This window comes from Arachis duranensis, chromosome 1 (genome assembly GCF_000817695.3).
Source record: "Arachis duranensis cultivar V14167 chromosome 1, aradu.V14167.gnm2.J7QH, whole genome shotgun sequence".
Classification (NCBI taxonomy): domain Eukaryota; kingdom Viridiplantae; phylum Streptophyta; class Magnoliopsida; order Fabales; family Fabaceae; genus Arachis; species Arachis duranensis.
Window position 1 is genome coordinate 67,579,793 of NC_029772.3, and position 5,788 is coordinate 67,585,580.

Sequence of the window (5,788 nt, forward strand, 5' to 3'; positions counted from 1 at the left end):
TCTAGCCAAAGTCATGAGATTATGCATCGTCAATTTATCATGCAATTCTAGCAAAATCCTCATGAAATCATATGAAATTCACAATAGTTGCTTGAATCAAGGTGTAAGTGTATTTTCATCCAAAACTTGCCTTATTCACTAAGAAAATGCATGAAACTACCCTAAAATAGTAAAGAAAAGGTCAGTAAAACTGGCCTAGATGCCCTGGCATCACAACACCAAACTTAAAGCTTGCTTGTCCCTAAGCAAGTACTGAAACATAGGAAGAATGAAATGAAAGAACAAAAAGATAAAATAGAAGTAGAATTCCTGGTTTATGGGGTTTCATGCATAGCAACTTAGGTTCTTTCCCTTTTGGTTTCAAGCCTTTATCAATTCCTTGGTCACTTTCTTGATTGCATCCTTTGAGACTCCTTTCTTGTTGATCCTTCCTTCTTTTTTTGGCTAAGTGGGCGGCTCTTTATGATAAGCTTTCAGCCAACACTCCCAAACCAGGCGGTTCAAGGTGCTAGGTGTTAAGACACCCCTAAGGACTTACTCCCTCAAGTCTTTTTCCCTCATACATACACACCACAGGCACATGGTTTGTTATTTTTCTTTCTTGAGACCTTGGTGTCCAGCACCTCTTTGGGTTACTAAGTGCTCTGTAGCAAATGTTACTCTTGATAGTGGACTTTCAGTTGATAATCCCGGATTAGTTAATCCAAGTTACCAAGTGATAAGGCACCCCTAAGAGCTTATTCATCCAAGTATATCCCTTGCACATAAACACCACATACACATGCCTCAATTTTGAAACCTTTGGTGCCTAGCATTGTTTCTTATTGTGTTTCTTTCTTTTTCACTTTTATTGCTCTTTCTCTTTTCTTATTGGGATCTTATTATTTAGTTAGTCTCAAGGGATGTGTTTCAAACATAGGACTTAGGATAGATAGTTGCTTTCTTTCCTTGTTTGGTGAACCAACTTAGCTTATTAATCATCCTACCACAAACATTCAGAATTCACTTCACAAAATAACTGCACTCTTATTCTTTTCATAACATTTTCTTTTTGATTAACTTAAAGGACAAGCATACAAGTAAGAAAGGTAAAAGTGAACACTCGAGACATTAAGCTCAATAACCATTAACCTAAGCAATGAAACTTAAATGCAGAATTGAAAATCCTAAAGCTACCATGGAAGCATGTTCTATTTCATACATGATTTTCCTTATTTAAAGCTTTGAAAAAGGTAAAACTAAGAAGGAACTTCACCGCCTTTCACTCATCCTTTACATCCTCATATTTTGTGATCCCTGGATGCAAAACAGGTAGTTGTCTGACTAGATACCCAAGTCTGGCTTGGGTATTCACATGATATCCAGTCTCACTCATGTAGACTCCTTCTAAAAATGCTCTGTATTCATCAAAAGGATTTGCCTGTTCTCTTTGTTTCCTATGCATCTCATGAATGTGTGCACCTTGATGTGCTTCGATGTTGATTAGCCTTTGGATGGCTTCTTATTGTTGATCTTGCTTCTAGTTCAAGTTATAGAAGGATTCACTCCATTGCTTCCCTTGTTCCAATTGCTGATCCATCAATTATTTTTGCCATTTCCCTTACTGATTCATCCATCTAGAGAGTGATTCTTCTTGGCAGTCCATTAATTGCATTTGAAACTCCCTTTGTGCCCCTTGATTTTCCATGCATTGCCTAGATAAGGTATCAATAGCCTCTTGTAATTGGTGCATGCTTAAGGTGGCTGGGGTTTGCTCCTGTGGATGTTGTTCTTCTTTCGCTTGATGGGCTAGCCTCTTTCTTACGCTTCGTGGAGGTAGTGGAGTTGCATTAGCATACATCCGACGATAAATGAGGGGAATGCCAACCTTTATCCACTCGAGGTTTTCATCCTCAAATATCACCTAGCCTGGTTACAAAGACGGAGAATAGTGCTGGGATAACCAAATCTTCCTCTAGAATCGTTATTCTCAGCAAGCTTCTGAATGCCTTGGGCTATGAGTTCATGAACCTTGATCTCTCCTCCCTTCATTAGGCATTACACCATCGTTGCTCTCTTAAGGTTTATCTCTGAGTTGTTTCCGGCTGGGAGGATGGATCTCCTTGCAATTTCGAACCAACGTTTAGCCTCAGGGAGGAGATCTCCTTTTTTTTTATAAATTTGGGCTTCCTCTTGGTGCCGCTTTCCCAATCTGCTCTTTGCACACATATATCCTGCATAATCTGGTCATAATTGGGTTTGTTGTCCATTCTCGAGTGATAGCTCTCCTCTGCAAAGGGTATGCTTCGCAATTTCATCACTCTCATGATGGTCATGGGACTAAAATCCACCATGACTCCTCTCACGAAACTTGTATAGGATTCATCCGCCTTATCTTGTCTAACTGCATTTTCATAGAACTCTCTCACTAGAGTTGCGTTCACCCTTGTGATCGGATCAGTGAGGAGCTCCCATCGACGTTGCTCCACCTTCTTTGTGATTTTTGGACACTCAGTTCGTGTGACTTGAAAGCCTAGTTCATAAATGATTTCTTTGTCAGCCATCCACCCAAACTGGAGTGCATGATAAAAGGTTCTAAATCGCTTTTCATCAAAAGGAGGATGTTCTATGGGTTCCTTCCCCTTTCATCTCTTGGAGCTTGATGATGCCATGTAAGATGGTTGATGTGTTAGTTAATCTCAAGATGGCTAGGAGGGTGTATGTGAGACCTTTGGTGGAGGATGAAGTTTGTATGCCCGAAAGAAGGAAGTGGGAAGGGTGAGAATATGAAGTATGTACGGGGAGGTTGTGTGAAGGGGTTTATATAAGAAGATGGCAACTGATTGAAGAGTGTGAATTGATGGTGTTGTTTGATAGTGGACGGTTGGGGTTTTGGGATTGAATGAGCACAAGGATCACCTCCTTTATGAGGGTCTTGGTTCGGTCTCCAAAATTATCCACTCCCAATGTTGCATGGCAACACTTCCAAGGACATTCCCTATGAAGACAAATGCGAGATTCCCTTGGTATAGTGGTCGAATCTCCCTTCCTCAATTGTCCTATCAAGTACCATCAATGTCCTTTTTGATTCCCTATACATGTAATTATGTGGTGTTTAAGGGTTTAATCAAGACTCTTAGCCCAAAATGACATAAGTTGTGTTCATGCCATCTTGATGTGCCTTGAACACCAAACTTGTTGTTCACTATATGTTGCATATAAGAGTTCTGTTAAATGTTTATCAAAGTTTTTTTGAAATTCATGACCTTACTTTATTAACTAACACTAAAGAATTTAAAAGAAGGGATAAGAATCATGGGTTACCTCCCATGAAGCGCTTCTTTAATGTCATTAGCTTGACGGTTGATCCTTGTCAAGGTGGCTGATAGTGCTTGAAGTCTTCTCCTCTTGCAGTGAAACTATGTCCATTGGCTTTGTTGATAAGCTCCATATGCTCTAAGGACAAGATTTTGTTGATGGTGTACACTGGAGGCAGCTGAGATGGAATAGTAGGGAGGTGAGGTGGTATAGATGGAAAGTATGTAGAGACCACTTCATCACCTGGCGAGAAATCTTCTGTAGGAATTTTCTTATTTTTCCATCCCCTTGGGACTTTTTTTCTTGCGTCCATGGAAACCAGCTTGTTCTTTGTGATTTCCTTTTTGAGAAGGGTTTTGTTGTCTATTTTATGTGATTTTTGTGGGTCTAGTTCCTTTTGTATTACACTTGGCTATTTCTCCTTCTGATTACATTGGTTGTTGACCATAGGAGTCCTTATGTGTGGTGCTTGTTCTTCCTTATTTGGCTCCTCCATCAGCTCATTGTCATCATGATCTGCTTCTTGTGAGAGGGTGAAAACGTTGAAAGTGAGCTGCTCGTCATGTATTCTCAGCACTAACTCTCCTCGCTCTACATCTATGAGTGCTCTAGCTGTGGCTAGGAATGGCCTTTCTAGAATGATGGGGTAAATAGAATTCTCATCCATTTTCAGGACAATAAAGTCTGTGGGAAGATAGTAGCTCCCAACCTTCACCAGCACATTTTCAACTACTCCTATTGCCTGTTTTTGAGTTTTGTCAGGCAATCTGATAATTACATCAGTAGGAGTTAGTTTATTGATTTGGAGCTTCTTCATGAGGGAGAGGGGCATTAAGTTGATGCTTGCTCCCAAGTCAGAAAGCCCTTTGTCAATCTATGTTTCGCCTATAGCACAAGGAATATGGAAACTTCCTGGATCATTCTTCTTTCTGGGTGGCCCTGGTTGAATAAGAGCACTACAATCCCTGTTCATCTTTATTGTCTGTCCACCCTTCAATGGACTTTTTCTGGCTAGTAGCTCCTTTATATACTTGATGTAGAAAGGCATTTGCTGGAGGGCCTTAATGAATGGTATATTTACATCAAGAGATGCAAAAATATCAAGGAACTTTGAATACATTCTCCCTGCTACACCACCTTTAAGCCTTTGGGGAAAAGGTGCATATGGGTTCAATACCTCCTTCTTCTTTAGCTCTTCCTTGAGTATGGGTTGAAGTGCATGGCTTATTTCTTCCTGGTTTTCCTTTTGATTATCATGGAGGTGTTCTACTCCATTCATACTCCTCTCATCACTTGTGGTTATCATCTGACATTCCTCCCACCTTACTTTCTTTGTTTCTCCCCTTGGATTCTTCTTTGTGTCACTGGGAAATCCATCAGTGGGTTTGGGAATTTGTTGAGATAGATACCCTACTTGGGACTCCAATCTCTTGATGTTTTCTCCTTGGTTTTTGATATTGGCTCACACTTCTTCCTTAAACACCTTATTGTCTTGGACTTCTCTGCATAAGTTTTCAAGTAGAGCCTCAATCTTTGAGAGTCTATCATCTGTTAGTGATGGTGGGTTGAGATTAGGTGGTTGAGAAGGTTGGTTAGGTGGGTGTTGATAGGATCTTTGTGAGGTGTGTTGGTGAGTTTTATTGTTGTTGGAGTTGAGGTTGTGGCGTCTCTGATCTTGACCTTGGTCTTGTTGATTTCCCCAGCCAAAGTTGGGGTGATTTCTCCATCCAGAGTTGTATGTTTTGGAGTATGGATCATAGATTTGTCTAGGTAAGTTTCCAACATAGTTGGCTTGCTCCCACTCACCTTCTTCTTCTATATTCACTCCTTCTTGAGCTGGTGATGAAGTGATGACTGCTGCAACTTGGTTTTCCTCCACCTTCTTAGTGAGATCTGCTAGCTGCTTGGTGATCATCTTATTTTGAGCTAACAATGCATCCATGTGGTTCAGCTCCATTACTGCTCTGGTGTTACTTCTTTCAGAGGCATAGAAGTAGTCGTTCTTAGCAACTGTTTCAATGACATCTATGGCTTCTTCAATGGTTTTCTTCTTGTTTAGAGAGCCTCCTAATGAATGATCTACGGCCTTCTTTGACTCATAGGAAAGACCTTTATAGAAAATGTGAAGTTGAACCCATTCATTGAACATATCTGGTGGGCATCTTCTTGTTAAGTCCTTGAACCTCTCCTATGCTTCATAGAGAGTCTCACCATCTTGTTGCCTGAAAGTCTGCACCTCAGCTCTTAGCCTGTTGATTCTTTGAGGAGGGTAAAATCTTGCCAAAAATTTGTTCACCACATCTTCCCAATTTGTTAAGCTCTCATTTGGGAAGGATTCAAGCCATTTGGATGCCTTGTCCCTGAGTGAAAAAGGAAATAAGAGCAGCCTATAGACATCCGGGTAGACTCCGTTAGACTTCACAGTGTCACAAATTCTCAGGAAGGTGGTTAGGTGTTGATTGGGGTCTTCTTGAGCACTTCCTCCAAATGA

At 40.7% G+C, this 5,788-nt stretch overlaps 1 non-coding gene across 1 annotated transcript; it reads left to right on the forward strand.

Moving 5' to 3' along the window:
• Positions 1-5,441: 5,441 nt before the first annotated feature.
• LOC127742710 (small nucleolar RNA R71) lies at positions 5,442-5,548 on the forward strand. Its single transcript, XR_008004071.1, has one exon. It is a non-coding gene; the product is annotated as a small nucleolar RNA R71 (small nucleolar RNA).
• The last annotated feature ends 240 nt before the right edge of the window (positions 5,549-5,788 follow it).